At 46.8% G+C, this 17,617-nt stretch overlaps 1 protein-coding gene across 5 annotated transcripts in view; it reads left to right on the forward strand.

Annotated features, from left to right (window-relative positions):
- The window catches only part of ZFHX3 (zinc finger homeobox 3), a 345,739-nt gene that overhangs the window by 63,097 nt on the left and 265,025 nt on the right, over positions 1-17,617 (forward strand). The window lies entirely within an intron of this gene.

Genomic DNA, 17,617 nt, shown 5'->3' on the forward strand with positions numbered 1-17,617 from the left:
CAGGCCAGCTAGTGTAGCAAGTTTGGGGGTCTGTGTTGGTAACAGAATGATTACCCTGGAAAACATCTGCTTACAGACCAGACCTGTAGAAGTTGCCCAGTGTCCGTTTTGCCTGTCAGATAGAAAATGACTGTATACTGAGATCTCCTAGTCTAGTCTTGTTATCCTTCCTCCGCTTCTCTTACCTTGCTGCAGTCACGGCTGCCACCACTTCCATTCCTGGGGCCTCATTCAGCAGGGCCATTATAGACACGCCTGGGGCTCTGGTTTAATTGACCTTTATTTCGGAATGGGGGTGGGATATGAATCTCCTTTTTGTCTGAGCAGCTGTGCTAGATTTTTATTGGATCACACTTGTTAGTATGTGTTGCCTCATCTTGTGGAAAGAGGGCAATGACAGTGGCTGTAAAATACTTGTACTATGATAGCAGTTATGGTATGGAGAGGAGTGGATGTGCACATCTGGCAAAGGTGAAAGGTCCATCTCTAATCCAGAGGGGCTGTCTGATGGGCCTATTTCACTGCTGTGGGGAAGGGGACTGCTTTGGAATCCATGCTTTACCACTGCAGAAATGTCATCTTTAATCTCTTCTGCTCCCAGTGGTTCCTGGTGTGTAAATTCTACGCGCGGAGGTGTCTGGGTTAGGAGAGCTAGTATAGTAGTTTTAAAGAGAAGACTTCAATCAAGTAAAACTGTGACAGATCTAAAAGGGCAGCCTGACATACTCTACTCCTAGCTGTACCCTCTCCCCCAAATTGAGCCTTAAAGGTATTGCTGGGATCTCTGCAGTATACCTGATTTGGTATATGCTGGGGTCAGAGAGCAAGGGGAGTTTGGGAGGCGCATGCCAACTACTCTCTTAGTCCATTTGCAACGTGAAGGAGTAGGGGAAAAGGAGGAAAGGTGTCTGCTATATCTTAAGACCAGTGTTGGAGAAGGATGCGCTAACTGCCGGTCGTGTGGCGTTGTTGCAATCCCTGACTAGATGAGGAGGGGGGATGAGGTAGAGTGCTGGGTTGTTTCATTCTTTTTGCTTAGCGTAGTGTCCTAGAAGGGACGTGTGCTTAGTACTATAGAGCAATGTCTGGCTCCCTCCGGTAGAGTGTAAATGGTTTCTCATCCCCACTGTTGTTTGAGTCTGATTCATTTTCAGCCTATGGTGGCATCTGCTGGGAGGGAGCTACCACAACTTTTTCCTTGGTTGTCTTGTTGCTTTAATCAGTCTCTTGACTGTTTTCTCCTTTGTTTTAAGCAGGCAGGAGCTCTTGTTGGTCAGCATGAGATCCTGGAAGTACTTGAAGTGGGTCTGATGCCAAAGCAGTCATACCTAAAAAGCTGCCTTCCTTGCAGGCTTGCATCAGTTTCATCTGAAACTGCAAATGTTTAAGCATCTGAGCAGAATTTTGAAAGAGTCTAGGGAATTACTCAAAACAAATGGCCAAAAAAGCTTTAACTCTGTCCCAAGGAGTGTCAGCTAGTTATCTTTCTCTGGGTTTAACAAGATGCCAGAGGCAGTGAAACCACTTTCACCTTGAAGAGTAAACCTCTTGATTTCCCCTCCCCCCCCCATCTCTCAGCTGTTTTGAAGTGAGCTGTCCCTGGGCTCAGGACCAAGAGCCTGGCTGTCAGCAGCTCTGCATCTAGACCATGTATGTTGCTGACATATGGGCAGTGTCTTAACTAAACTGCAGTCACCTCATTCATATGTTTTTCTCTGAAGATTCTTCCTCTTACTGGGAGTCCCTTTGTGATTTGTAATTTTTGGAGCTGAGCTTTGTAGAAGGTGGGAAGAGGGAGACTAGTTTGGGGGAGTTTCCTCCTCTGCTCCTTTTTCCTCCATTAGTCTGAGAGGCCACTAGGACATGAAGCATCAGCTCGTTCCTCCATGCAATAGGCATCCTGTCAGGATTCTGGATGAAACTGGTTTTTCTTCTTTTTGCATCTGAAGGTCATGATACAGTCAGGGAACACAAAGATTAATGAAGCCTGTGAAGTGAGCATCTCCAGAGAGGCATTGGAGGGCCCCCTGGGAATCTTGAAGCTCGTAGCTGCTCAGTCATTGGGCTTCAGCGTTATGTGCCTCTCTCCTGTATTTAGTCCTCTCTTACAGGGGCATCTAGGGCTCTGCTAGCAGTGCTCCAAAGTAGTGACACCTCTTCTCCTCCTCCCAACCTGTTCTCAAGGCAGAAGAAATCTCCATGTGCATAGACCTTTGAGGAACGCTGAGAGCCCAAGCAAGATGGCCTCCCTGCCTCCCTCCGGACCTTGTGAATGGAGCTAGGATTTGGACCCTTTTGACTTAATGTGAAAGTGTTTTCTGGGAGTTTGGCATGCATGGGGTGGAGAGAGATTCCCCTCTGAGTGCTGGAGGCAGGGGGACATAAGCTTAACATTAACAGAGTAGCTGGCATGTTAGAATATTTTAAATGACAGTGGAATTTTCATCTGCTGTTGACTTCTTGCTCTGTACTGAGTGTTCTCAGTCTCAGACCCCTGATTCAGCAGTGAAATTTTGTGGCCCCCCACCCATTTTTATTAACAGAGGTTCGTGACTGCTCAGACCTCGTATATGAATTTCTGGGGGTGAGGGTGAGGGGCTGGGAATAGAGCTGATATGTAGTGCCTGGAGGGGGCTTGGAGATCCAGTTAACAAGTGTAGGAAAGTTGAATCAAGAGGAAGAAAGATTCAGAGGGGGCAGCAGAGTGTCTGAGAGAGCCTCTGTTCTACCATTGCAATGTTCAGGTTCTTAGTATTAAAATCCAAAAAATAGAATGAAACCAAGAGTGAGTTATAAAGCTCAATCCTTTAACATTCCCTTTGAAGATGACCTGCAAAGGAAGAAATAGTTTTGCATCTGTCTTTTCTCTCAAATTATGTTTTTCTTTTTTCTTTAGAAATATTAGGAGTATCAAATTTGTCTTTCCTGTTTTTTGCTGGAAATCTCCTTGGGGGGAACCAGAGAACTGGAATGGTCGCTTTCTTAGCCTACCATTGAAGGGGTGAGGTGTTTAACAATAATGATACTTTCCCCAACTGTTTATCAAGCCTTTGAGTTAAATATGTATGAACACAGATTTCTAAATAGTCTGCATACCCCTTTTCCTTTCAGTTCAGGTTTCAATCCCTAGATACTGTACTGTGATATCCTACTAGTTTCCCAGTCCTCTATAGAGCCTTGCAGGAAAAACAGAATAGACTGGGGTGGCCAAACTTACTGACCCTCTGAACCGCATATGACTATCTTCAGAAGTTTGAGAGCCAGGGCACACCTGCCAGGGCTTGGGGCTTCAGCCCTGCAGGAGGTTCCTGATGGGGCTCGGGGCTTCCGCCCCACTCTGCTGAAGCCCCGATCCCCAGCGGGTGCACCCTGTGGGGCAGAAGCCCTAAGACCCCCCTCCCCCCTTCTGGACAGAAGCCCCTACCTCATTACTCCACTGCAAGGCAGAGGTCCTGAGCTCCCCCCTCTTCCCCCCCCCCCATCCTGTCTGTTAGGTGGAGAATGGGGGGGTGGCATGGGGGACTCTGTGAGCCGCACTTTAACAGTAAAAGAGCCACATATGGCTCGTGAGTCACACTTTGGCCACCCCTGGAATAGATAAAACCGGAATTTCTAATGCTAAGTGTTAGGGGAGTGATTCACTTTCCTTCATATATTGTAAAGAAGCAAAAACAGGCCAACTGCCCCTTCTCTTTGCAGATCAACTTTAAAAGGAGTGACAGCCTGATGTATGATTTCATTCCCAACATTAACTACAAAGAGTAAAGCATTGACAAATGCTTTAAATTATTTTTATTCCCTCTTCATAGTTTAATACATGATAGATAGTATTATAAGAATCACCTTAGTGTGGGTTATTTTTAAAGGGGCAAGTCAAGCTCAAAATCATGCTTCTGTCTGAAAATTGATAGAAGCAACATCTAACGATATTTTAATGGAAAGCCTAGAGGTTTTTTATTTGTTTGCAGTGCGTGTTGGAAAGTGCTTTGTGTATTTCACTTTCTCTGATTAGTCAGTTTCCTCATTGTTGGTGTGGGTCTTTCACACAGTGGAGGAAAGAGATGTACTTTAACAAAATTTGAAAATATATTTCCTAAAATGAGAATTCCCCGTTGGATGAGTAGGACCTGAAACTACTTCTGATTTTCTTTTAAATTGACCATATTTCATATTGGTGACATCCCTGTTTTAAGTGACTTAAACATTAGAGAACAGTTTTACTCTGAAAAACCACTCGTAAAAATGCTGTGATGCATCTCTGGATTTATTGTTTCTAAGATTTTCTATATCCGATTTGCTCCCTTTTCTCATTGGTAACTCTGCAAACTCAGCCTGTGCTGTCAGATGCAAGCTGGTTTTTTAAATGTCCCTTATCTGTAACTATATAATGGTTCTTCTGGCTAAATGAGGCCCTCATTCACACCTGTGCAGCTCTGTTGCATTCAGTGGATTTGCACAGGTGAGATTTATTGGAAGTTAGGCCTGTTTTACCCAGAATTTGCACTGGTTTAATTTAAGTGGGTTTAAAAACTAGTTTACTTAACCTAGTTCAAACCCCTGCGTGGGGTGGACACTCTCTTTAATTTTGCAAAAAGAACAGGAGTAATTGTGGCAACTTAGAGACTAACAAATTTATTAGAGCATAAGCTTTCGTGGGCTACAGCCCACTTCTTCGGATGCATATAGAGTGGAACATATATTGAGGAGATATATATATACACACATACAGAGAGAATGAACATAATCAACAATTAATTGGCCTCTCAGAGTTGGTAAGACAACTCCCACCTGTTCATGCTCTCTGTATGTGTGTATATATATCTCCTCAATATATGTTCCACTCTATATGCATCCGAAGAAGTGGGCTGTAGTCCACGAAAGCTTATGCTCTAATAAATTTGTTAGTCTCTAAGGTGCCACAAGTACTCCTGTTCTTTTTGCGGATACAGACTAACACGGCTGCTACTCTGAAACCTATCTCTAATTTTGGTTTATGCATGGCTTATTTTGGTTTAGTCTATATCTGTTCCCAATCAAATTAAGCTAAACCATAAAGGCCTGCCTTAAATTGATCTGAGTGTCCATACAGGGATTTTCACTAGTAAACCAGTTTGAATTCACACTTTAGATTAAATTGGTGCAATTTTCCCATATAGACAAGTTCCTTAGTAAATAATTCTGTTGATGATGGACAAGCAGTAGAATCCAACTCCCTCAGTCGTAACTGTGTTGACTGTGAAGGACTAATAGGAGCCAAAAGCACGAAAAGCTCTCACGAGAGTGGGCAGGTACAGTTCTAAATATGCACGAGGGGGGACATTTGTTGAACAAGAAGGTGCTGTTTTTCAGAGTCCTTTCAAAGTAAATACGATTATTTTAATTTAACATAAGAATTTTTGTAACGTTTCGTAGGACTTGCCTTTTAAAAACTTTACAAATTTGGCTTCCATTTTTTTTTTTTTTGGTATGGAAAAGCTGATTGGTTCAGTTCTGCGGACCCCTCTGAGGAAGTATCATTCATAGGGCACCCCCTCCACTGAGAGAACTGGTAGTCCTGTTCATGGAACAAGGATGGCTAAAAATGGCAGTGGAAATTTTTATACTCAGCTGTTTAAGGTAGTGTATCTAAGCACTGCAGTTCCCCTTTAACACTCCCTTTTGAGCTTGATTATTGCCAGGGTGTCTGCGCTGAAATAGCAAACAACCATAGGCTGAAGGTGGGACAGATTTGCAGCCTGAGGTCTTGTTTGTGCACTTTTACACCTGGAACTGCACTGGTGCAAACCTGTACTGTAGATGCAGTGCTGTAGTGTTATCAGTGACTTGCAGTAGTATCTCACCCCTACCAAAGCTAGGCTGCTCAGAGCAGCTCTTAACAGCGCTTTTGGTCCACTTCATTAAAAAATGTTTACCTTTCACATGCTCTTTTGCAGTAGCACTGGTCTATTGAATTCGGTATGAATGCTGTCCCATTCTCCTAACACCCCTGCTAGGTACGTTCACTGCACACATTCCTCTTCTTGCAGCCTGAACTGCCCAAGAGCAATAACCTTTTTCACTTTTCCTTAAAAACAACTCTACTGCTAAATTCTGCAATTGCAAAGTGTATCCAGGCTTCTAATGTGTTTCAGGCTCTTTGCTGTTCTAAAACGAATTTTTGCTGCAGGCTTTCAGATAGTTTAGTTCCAATTTAAACAGTCCAGTATTAACATTTGGACACTGGCTTCTTCACATCTGCATTAACATTGTAAAGACTCTGCAGTACAATCAGGCATGGTCCAAAGAGAGAGAAAAACATGGATTCAAACAAAAATGTGAATGTGTTTGGGGGAGGGGGAAGACTTGCCTGCCTTTCCGGATAGTGGACTATATTAGGGTTGAATTGTGCTGTTGGATGTCAGTTATGTTAGGGTAGAATTTGTTCTATTTTTAAGTTGTCAGCAGTGCCTAGAGTATATGGTACATACTGGATTTTTAGTATATTTAAAGCTAAATATTAAATACTGTTAGAGTGCTGACTTACAGAATGGCCCTGACTCTAATTTCACTCTGGTTTTGTACTGGTGTAGTACCATACACGACAATGGAGTTACTCCTCATGTACACCAACATAATGTTAGAATTGGCTGAGCTCAGTGGTGCTTCCATCCCAAACATTGCCATGACCAGTTGTTTTTATATTTATTATAGTGGAGCATCAACTTTTTCTTGAAAACAAAGTTAAAGTTCTGTGCTAAGGCCTAGTATGCAGGAGAAAGTGTACTAGTTTAGCTAAATTGCTTTAGAAACGGATGTAGATAAATTAGTGCACCTCCCTTGTAATAATGCCTCAGATCAGTTTTAGCTTGTTGATACAAATAATGACTTAAGCCAATTGACATAAGGCATTCCTAAATCAAAATGAGTATCCGCACAAGAGTTGCACAAATTTAACTAAATCAGTTTCTATAGTAATTGGCTGAATTGGCACAGCTTTAGTGTGTAGACAAGGCTTAAGTGATGTGTGAGGCTACCATTCCTCTGGAGTCTCAGTAGGGTATCTTTCTGGTGGCCCCCATCTTACTAACTGTTCAAGAAAAAAATGCTGGCATAAAACCATCAGATTGTAACTGCTCCAGCTAATTACAAAGAGTAAATCACTAAGAAATGTTTGCATTATGTGTAATTAAAGAATAATTAACATGCAGGCTTGAAGCTGTGATTTTTAACAATGGGTTGTGCACAGTAGGACTGAGAGGACTAGAAAGGCCAGTTTCCAGTGGCTCCGGGGGGAGGGGCAGGAGGTCTCATCGCGCTGCCCTCGCCTGCAGGCACCGCCCCTGCAGCTCCCATTGGCTCTGGTTCCCCGTTCCTGGCCAATGGGAGCTGCGGAGGCAGTGCCTGCAGGTGAGGGCAGCACAAGGAGACCTCCTGCCCCTCCCCTTCCCTCTTGGAGCCACTGCCAGACATGGTGGCTACTTCCCAGAGCGGCGTGGGGCCAGGCAGGCTGGGAGCCTGCCTTAGTCCGCTGTGCCGCCAGACTGTTAACTGCAGGAGGGTTGGCAACTCTTTCGTGATCTACCGTTTGGGGACCACTGATTTAGAAATTGTTAATTGGGCGTACTTACCGAAAACATTTACATTATAGAACTTCAGGACTTTGGAATGGTTCTCCAGCTGTCTAATGGAGAAGCTGCTCCTTTTGGTCCTGCTCTGTCATTTAACTTGATCCTGCTGGGATGTGTCAGTGCAGCCTCCACTGAGAAAGCTGGCACACACTCTAACCGAAGAGTCATTGATTCCAAGGCCAGAAGGTACCCTTGTGTTCATCTCATCTGACCTTCTGTGTAACACAGGCCAGAGACCTGCCCCAAAAAGATGTGATGGATCTTTCTCAAAACTATCAGGGATTTCTAAAAACAACTTTGAAAATTCCTGCTTGTGTGTATCGTAGGAAATGCTTCCTATGTGAAGAAAGCTCTATAAATTTCAGACACTCACTAGCAAGAGGAATAAATCTCCAAGCCATAGGTGGAGTGAAGTGTTCATTCTGCTGCTGCCTGGAGAAGCTCTGAGCAAAAGCAGAGGAGGCAGTGGAGCTGTCTGCAGACTCAGAACACCACTGCATAGATTTACACTCTGTTAGCGTTAGAAGGCAATCTCTAGTTAGAATGGCTGGAGACTTCACTTTTTTATGTGGAAGCTTAAATTTTGTAGGTCTCTTGCCAGGGAGGATTTTCTAGTGGACATTAGTGAGTGGATCTGTAAACTACTAATCCTTAGTCTTCCTTTAACTTAGTTTCCAGTCAGGGCAAACAGCAGGACCACACAGGCTGGGCTTTGGGAAGGGGAGAAGCAGGAAAAGCACTGGATGAAGTGTCCTCCTCTACAGTAATGGGTGACTTGCTGGACAACATGAATAAAGTAGAGAAACCTGATTCAACCCCTTTTACTGCATGCCCAGGAGGGGGATGGTGAGAGGTGTCCCAGAGGTGAACCCACCTGCAGTCCATGTAGTTTACACAGCAGAAGTTCTGAAATTCTAATCAGCAAAGAAGGAAGCCAAAGAAGGAATCAAATCCATCTGATTTGGGTGGGAAGAAGAGAATGAAGAACCAAGTGAGCAATAGAAGTAGCCCAGGATTGTGTTCTATTTAGATTCTTCTTCTCTGCCTAAGGCCTTGGCCAGGGCCGGCTTTAGCAAGAGCGGGGCCCGATTCCTGGGGGCGGGGCTTGCTGCAAGCCCCGCCCCCAGGACCCGAGCCACGCCGCGCCGCCGGGGGGGGGCCCCGAGCCGCGCCGCGGGGGGGATGGGGGGGCCCGAGCCGCGGGGACCGGGCCGCAGCCAGGCCACGGGGGCCGTGCTGGGGCCTGCGGGTACAGGCCGCGCCTCCCCGGAGCCCTTCTCCCGCCCCCACCCCAGCTTACCTCATGCTGCCGGCCGGCCCGCCCCTGCTGCTTAGTCTCAGACTTCCCGCGAATCTCTGATTCGCGGGAAGCAGGGGAGGGTCGGGGCGTGCAGGGCTGGGGAGGAGGGGGAAGTGGGCGGGGTGAACAGCTGCAGCGCGGGGCCCTCTTGGCGCGGGGCCCAATTCAGCCGAATCGGCTGAATCGGCCTAAAGCCGGCCCTGGCCTTGGCTACACTTGGGCCTTCCCAGCGCTGCCGCAGCAGCGCTGTGAAGCGCGAGTGTAGTCGCGCCTCCACCTCTCCGAGGGGAATAGCGTGCAGCGCTGCAGGCTCTGATCACACTGGCGCTTTACAGCGCTGTACTCGCTGCGCTCCGGGGGGGGGGGCGTTTTCACACCCCTGAGCGCAGCAAGTTGCAGCGCCGTACAGCGCCAGTGTAGTCAAGGCCTAACATAATGGCTTCTGAGCACCTTCCAGTGATGCATTAGGCACCATGACTGGCGCAACATGCTTTGCATTCACATTGCTAGGAACTTGTGGCTGCTGTGGCAAGGTTGCATGAGTCTGAACCAGTTGCTTCACGTGTGCAGTGTATAGTTTCCTGACATGGTTCTAGCAGCCTGCAGCAGGAGTTCACACTTAAAAGAAAACCCCCTACCGCGGAGAACCTCTGGCACTCTGAAGCACAGGACCTATACCCACTGGAGAGAGACTGTGCACTGCTGCATAGTTCTTGATGACTTGCAACAGATCTTTGACTGCTTTCTAATTCCCTTCAACTATTGTACGTCTTCTGTAGGGACAGTGCTTTCTCTTCCTGACCCTACACTGTTGGGTATTTTGTAGGTAGGAAATTGCTGTGGGTTAAACGGTTTCTGGGACCTACACCCCCTGTTTCCTAGGAGCCACTTGCTCACTTAGCACATTTTTCAGTTTTCTCTTGTTGACCCTCTTTGTTGTTCTGCATTTAAATTCTATGTTTTCATGTAGCCCACTCCTCTTACTAGGCTGGGATAGTATTTCTTGCCACACTTGTGCCACGGGATTCAGTAGTGCAAATGTCTGTCTGAATTCAGACCCTTTCTCTGTCTCCCCTCCCCCAGGAGGAAGTTGGCAGGCTGCCTCCAAAGTGAACACCTCATCTCAATGACCCACCTAGAGCGGCTGTCCAGGGTGGATTTGTATATACTAATAAGCCTGACTTGTCCTAGCTTGTTTGTAGTGATTTGTGACTGCATTTATATGCAAATACTAACAACTTGCTGCTGAGTTAATTAGCATTTTTTCTCTTTGCTTCCTGCAGCTTTAGGAAAGGGGCTTTATTCTTTTTATTCCAGTCGTCTGACCTAACCCCCCCACCCACATGTAATTGTGGGAGTGCCAGACCATGCCCCTCCCTTCCCTCTGTAAGAGGAATAGAGGGGCACCAGAGTGGTGCTCTAGACTCAATCTAATCACTAGATAAAAGAAATATGGCTGCAGCTGTGGACGTCTGCTGCCATGCAGTCAAAGTTGCCAGCACCTGTGTCACTGTAGAGAGTTCACTTTTCCTGGGTTCTGAACATGGTTGTGCAAAGTGAGTGGGGGCCACCAGCTCACACCTCAAGGAAGAGTTGTTTTGTACCTTTTCCAAGTGTTCGTATAGGAAGTTCTGGTTCTCTTGGCCTTCTTGATTGTGTTCTGCTACATAAGTGTCTGGTGTTTGCTAGTTACTCTGCAACCAAGTCACTTCTGGTGTTTTTAAAACAAAAACAAACACAAAAACCCGACCTATCCTGAAAACGCAGTATTTCTGCTTTTCATGTCATGACTAGAAACACCAAATACAATCTGATGAATGACTCCCAAAAGGCAGAGGCTTCATGGTTATGTTTTCTTGTGGCCCAGTTATTGCAGATTTCAGAGTAGCAGCCGTGTTAGTCTGTATCCGCAAAAAGAAGAACAGGAGTACTTGTGGCACCTTAGAGACTAACAAATTTATTAGAGCATAAGCTTTCGTGGACTACAGCCCACTTCTTCGGATGCATAATAGTTATTGCAGAGTTTAGAGTGCTCTGCTTCTGTGTGTGGGGAGTTGGCCTCCTGTTGATGCTTTGAAACTAATTTTTGGACCCCACTACATTGCCTGGGGTACGGAGCAGAGGTTCACTTGTGTGCCTGGAGGATTTTACTCATTTGAATTTTGTCATCTTTCTCATTATTGCTAAAATACAAGGTTTGGTTAGTCTGCCCCATTCTGGGGTACTTGCTTTTACTTGGAGTGCTAGTAAGGTTTACAAGTGAAATGAGTTAAATGGCATTAGCTCGCTCTCTTGACACCCAAGGAAAGGTCAGGGTCTGTACAAAGAAACCCTGGAGTCAGAGCTCACCATTTGCCATTTTACTTACTTGATCCAAATAAATGCAATAGGTGCAATTCCTGACCAGCCCTGAGAGCTTAAGTGCCTTTTTGCTGGTGTGTATCCTGTACTGAGTGTTTCACTCTCCTTGCCTGTCCCTCCCTCCTTTCTGCCCTGAAGCAAAGTCTTTTTCACAGTTACTGAGTCAGTGAGAACAGTTTTTTTTTTTTTTTTTTTAAAGCCTTTGTTTTTACTGTTGAAAGGTAGGGCCCTGGCTGCACAGCTGCAGGCGTGGAGCAGAGGAGACCGAGCTCCCTGCAGCCTCTAATCTCTGCCAAAGCTCCCACCTTTTTGCCTCTGTGTGGGAGGGAGGGAGCTGCACAGCACATTTGGCCTATCTGGAAAAGAGGGTAAATCTCCACAGGGCCCTGTTCTCTCCTTGGAGTTTGCAGTACAGTAACTCGAGCTAATTGGAGGTACAGGGTTAATTTATTGGGTGAAAGGGGTGCTAATCTCCAGCAGTGACAAGATTCAGGGAGGGTCGGGGTCTCCTGAAGAGAGAGCACTGTGAGATTCTCGTTCCTACATGGGTTGTGTCCTGGAGGCAGGAGTTGTGAAGCAGAGCTCTCTCTGAATCTCTCCATTTTCTTTTGACTGGAGGCTAGAGTCTCAAGTTGCAGTCTTTTATTCCCTTTGTCCCACCTCTTTTCTGTATGTTGTCTACATAAATTGCAAGCTCCTTGGGCAGTGAAGTGTCTTAAAGCAACTAGCATGTTTTGGGATACAATGTAAATAATGGAAAGAGAAGTGGATTAGAAGCCTGAGGCAGGGGGCTGCAGACGAGGCAGGCAGAAAGGCGGAAATGGAAGTCAGTGAGCCCTTGTTCTAGCCTTGATTGACATTTTTTTCCCACTGCTCTTTGCTTCCTGATATGTGAAGTCATAAAGGTGTGTGTAGGGGTGTGTGTGTGTGAGAGAGAATGGAGGAAAAGTGATGACTTCTATTGCATTGGGCCCTGATAAAAGGGAGAGGACCACTCTGTAGCCTGTGGCATTTAGGCAGGGGGCGGAGGGGAGGAAAAGGAGAATTTACCTTGGTGCCACTTGGTTATCTATTCGCAGCCTTTTATCCTGGTGGCTTTAAAGCCTTGAAGGGGTGGGAAAAGAGGGGCACGCATTGCCACTTGCACCTGAAGCCTCTGCATGCGAAGGGGATGGTTTTTCTGCAGTTTTCCTCTTCTAGACCATCCTCTTGTGCAGAGTCGATTCCACTCCTCTCTCCCGGTACTCGTGATGCATCAGCACTCTGGTTTGATTTTTGGCCTGGTAGGCAGATTTTCCTCTCTCTAAATCCCTCGATGCTTTTTCCTCCACCTCCTTTTATTTTCTTATTTCACATCCTCAAAGACAAGAGGGCCTGGAAGCACAGACCTGTCCTGCTGCATTCCTGAGTAATTTGGTTTTGATTAACCCTAGGGAGTGAAGTTGGTTTCTCATAGCGACCATTGGGATCAAAGTGCCTGGAGAAGCAGTTCCGTCTCATGCATCAGACTCCCCGTCCCACTGTCTGGGGTGGCCTTTTCAACCCAGACTACTTTGGCAAGTTATTTCCACTTTTCTGATTATTCATGCTAGTGCTCAGAGAGCTTTTGATAGACAGAAAAACTCCTCCCCAACCCCTCCTCTTTGCATTTTCTTCCAAGACTCCTTTTCCCTGCAAAACACATTCTTGTACTAATCCTGCTACAGGAGGAATGCAAATACCTCTAATTGTAAGACCCAGGATGGCTCTTCCGTATCTGTGCATCTTTTCTTCTTGTAGGAGATGGCTAAGCATTTCACTTTCACAAAGCACTGGGCACTCTTCCTTCTCTGTTGTCAGCAGTGGGTTCCTTCCTGGAGGCATAGGTAATTTCTCTACCTCTTTCAGGGCCGGCTCCAGGGTTTTGGCCGCCCCAAGCAGCTTAAAAAAAAAAAAAAAGCCACGATCGCGATCTATGGCGGCAATTCGGCGGGAGGTCCTTTGCTCCGAGCGGGAGTGAGGTACTGTCTGCCGAATTGCCGCCGAATACCTGGACGTGCCTCCCCTCTCTGGAGCAGCTGCCCCAAGCACCTGCTTCCCAGGCTGGTTCCTGGAGCCGGCCCTGACCTATTTCATGCTCCTGGATTGAGTGAGAGAGGTTATACATCCACCACTCCTGATGGATCCAGTTGGATGAGTGTCAGACGCACACTAGGAGCAATGAGATAATTTCAACTCATGCGGCGTGAAACCAAGCTGGCGTTATGGTAGAGGAGACCTTATTCAGGACAGAAAGCTACCATGTTGTGGGAGCTGGATACAAAACTGTACAGCAGGGTGTCAAAGTCCTTCTGTGGAAAGGGACAAATGTATTTTTAATTATGAGCAGTGGGTCATGGTATATAGTTAGGACTACATATGACCCTTGATCCACAATGAATCTCTTACTGTTCTGAAAGAAAGGCTTGCACAAGGATTGCGTGGAGAACTTAGCTGTTAGTAATTTAAACTTTTAATCATCATCATTAAAGAATCTTATTGTTTTTGTATAGGATCTTATCAGGCTCCTATTGCCATAGTATCTGAGCACCTCCTTTATTTAAAAAACAAAAAAAAAGTAGACTCTTTCTTCTCCTTCGGTCACTCTTTCCTCCTCCAGAAAGGAAGGAGGATTGCGCATTTATAGGCAGTCAGTGAGAAAATATTTCTTCTTTGGCACTATTACAATTTATGCCCTTTGCTTGTCTGTTGTCCTCCTTTCTTTGTGTCTTCTTTCCATTTAAATCAAGATTAGATCTTTCTCAAAGATAAACTCTATTCAGGTTATTGAGCTTGATTGATACAGGAATTGTTTGAAATTCTATGGCACGTTTTATACAGGAGGTTAGACTAGACTATGATTGGTCCCTTGTGGGTTTACAGTATAAACGTTAACCTGCAGGGCTTGACCAGGTTCTATAGCAGCACTGGTCTGGGGTTGAATATCTGTATGCCCACTGTAGTCTCGCTAGGATGAAAATGGAAGAACAGGAGGACTTGTGGCACCTTAGAGACTAACAAATTTATTAGAGCATAAGCTTTCGTGGACTATAGCCCACTTCTTCGGATGCATCCGAAGAAGTGGGCTATAGTCCACGAAAGCTTATGCTCTAATAAATTTGTTAGTCTCTAAGGTGCCACAAGTCCTCCTGTTCTTCTTTTTGCGGATACAGACTAACACGGCTGCTACTCTGAAACCTTTCATTATGCTAGGATGAAAATGTCGCTCTAGTCCCATATTGCAGTGTTGGAAGGTTACAGAACCATGGGCTTGTGGAAACAGTGGCTGGATTAGACCCTTGATAGGTGTCAGAGTGAGCCAGTTGGACAAGGGTTTATGTAAATTATTTTCTAGAAATAAACCAGCCCAGGAAGCACTTGCACACAGTAAAAGCTCAGCAAGAATAGTTGAGTCAGTTCTTGCTGAGGTGATACTTGAGGTACCTGAGGCAAAGGGCCCCAGCAGTAGGAGTCTTCAGGCTGATGAGTTAAGCCATGTTTCAGAGGTGATATGTTTGGGCCAGATCGGTCTGTTCCCCCCATAGTTGCCCCCTCCCCCATCATCCTTTAGTTAGAGATGTAGTGACATTGGTGTTGAATTGTGCAAAGCTTGCTTTCTCTCTCACTGCCTGCAGGAAGGAAGGGGGGCTCCAGTAATGGAGGTAACGGAGCGGAGGCTAAAACTGAGCCAGCCTTTCCGAGAAAAGAGTTGGGGACACCTGGTGGAGGTGGCATTGGCATCCTAACAAGACCTTGAGGGAATGACAAACGAGCAGTGAAGAGTGCGGCCAAGCTTTCCATAAGAAGCAATGAGAGTTTGGTCTTGCTTAGACAATGAGGGTGATAGCAACGAAGGCTTGGGTAGGCTGCTAGGGTGAGTTGGGAGTGGCAGAGAGGATTTCAGCAGGTTAGCTGCCCGTGTGGTGAGACTGAGGAAGCATCTGGCAGTCTGGATTTGGGCATACGTGTGGAGCCCATCGAGGTTGGCTTAGGCGGCAGCAGCAGGGTCTCAGTCATGATTTAATAAAAGGCTTGTATATGGTGCTCACTGCTGCAGTATCGGAGCACCTCATGAACCTTCATGGAGCACCCTTGTGAGGCAGGAGAACATTCTCCTCCTTTTACAGCTGGAGAATGGAGAAACAAGTGCATCTAAACAGAGGATTTTCATAAATTTTCTATCCCTTGGTCTAACACCAGTGCAGCTCCGCTGGCCCTAGCAAAAGTGGGAATGCTGCTGTAGAATGGCTGCCAACATTTTTACCATCATGTTCTCTACAGCTGCTCTGAGAAGAGATCGATGATGCACTTGTAAAATAGCTGGCAATAGGCTTACGCTAGTGCTCCCACCTCTGCTAATATTGGTGCTACAGGGGGAGACTTCCCTAAGGCCTTGTCTACACTACGAGAGTAGTTCGATTTTACTTGCATCGAATTTTTGTAATCGATATTGCAAAGTCGAACGTGTGTGTCCACACTAAGGACAGTAATTCGACTTTGTGCGTCCACACTAACGGTGATAGCGTCGACATTCGAAGCGGTGCACTGTGGTCAGCTATCCCACAGTTCCCGCAGTCCCCTCTGCCCATTGGAATTCTGGGTGTAGCCGGCAATGCCTTCTGGGTAACAAAATGAGTCGAGGGTGCTTTTGGGAAACTGTCGTCATCCGTCCATCACTCCCGCCCTCCCTCCCTGAAAGCGCCGGCGGGAAAACAGTTCGCGCGCTTTTCCAGTCATTGACAGCGCGGACGCCACTGTACTCCGAGCATGGAGCCCGCTGCGACCATCGCTGCAGTTGTGGCCGCTCTCAACGTCTCGCAGCTTATCATAAAGGTTTCCCTGAGGCAGATGCAGAAAAGTCAGGCAAGGAGGCTACGGCACCGCGGTGATGTCCTGAAGTCTGAGAGTAGCACAGACCTGTCAGAAAGCAGGCGACCCAGCGCCGAGGACATCACAGTGGCAATGGGTCATGTTGATGCCGTGGAACGGCGATTCTGGGCACGGGAGACAAGCACTGAGTGGTGGGACCGCATAGTGCTGCAGGTCTGGGATGAATCCCAGTGGCTGCGAAACTTTCGCATGCGGAAGGGAACTTTCCTGGAACTTTGTGAGTTGCTGTCCCCTGCCCTGAAGCGCAGTGACACCCGGTTGCGAGCTGCACTGAGTGTACAGAAGCGAGTGGCCATAGCCCTGTGGAAGCTTGCAACGCCAGACAGCTACCGGTCAGTCGCGAACCAGTTTGGGGTGGGCAAATCTACCGTGGGGGTTGTTGTGATGCAAGTAGCGAAGGCAATCGTTGATGTACTGCTGCCAAAGGTAGTGACCCTGGGAAACGTGGAGGCGATCATAGATGGCTTCGCAGCGATGGGATTCCCAAACTGCGGTGGGGCCATAGATGGAACTCACATCCCTATCCTGGCACCGGACCACCAGGCCACCCAGTACATTAACCGAAAGGGATACTTTTCCATGGTGCTGCAAGCACTGGTGGACCACAGGGGACGTTTTACCAACATCTACGTGGGATGGCCGGGCAAGGTTCATGACGCTCGTGTTTTCAGGAACTCTGGTCTGTTTAGACGGCTGCAACAAGGTATTTACTTCCCGGACCACAAAATAACTGTTGGGGATGTGGAGATGCCTATAGTCATCCTCGGGGACCCAGCCTACCCGCTAATGCCCTGGCTCATGAAGCCCTATACTGGCGCCCTGGACACTGAAAAAGAACTCTTCAACTACCGGCTGAGCAAGTGCAGAATGGTGGTGGAGTGTGCTTTTGGCCGTCTCAAGGGGAGATGGAGAAGCTTACTGACTCGCTGTGATCTCAGCGAAACCAATATCCCCATTGTTATAGCAGCTTGCTGTGTGCTCCACAATCTCTGTGAGAGCAAGGGGGAGACCTTTATGGCGGGGTGGGAGGTTGACGAAAATAGCCTGGCTGGTGATTACTCACAGCCAGACAGCCGGGCGATTAGAAGAGACCAGCGGGAAGCGCTGTGCATCCGGGAGGCTTTGAAAGCAAAGTTCCTGAGTGAGCAGGGTAACCTGTGATTTTATAGTTTGTGTACTGAGAAGCTAAACCTGCCCCCGTTTCTTTACCCAGGTAATGTTGACTATCCTATCCAGTTACATACCCCCTTCACCCCCCCTCCAACACACGTGTCGAAATAAAAATAGTTCTACTTTGTTAAAGCACACCGTTTTCTTTAATACTGTTTTAGCGGGAATTTTTTAAAACTGGGACGCAGACTGTGGTGCGGGGCGGGTCTAGTGTTGTGATGCGAATGCAGCTTCTAAACTCAAGGATTGACAGGCTCCGCTGCGGTGGGAT

Source organism: Chrysemys picta, chromosome 14, assembly GCF_011386835.1.
Source record: "Chrysemys picta bellii isolate R12L10 chromosome 14, ASM1138683v2, whole genome shotgun sequence".
Taxonomy (NCBI): domain Eukaryota; kingdom Metazoa; phylum Chordata; order Testudines; family Emydidae; genus Chrysemys; species Chrysemys picta.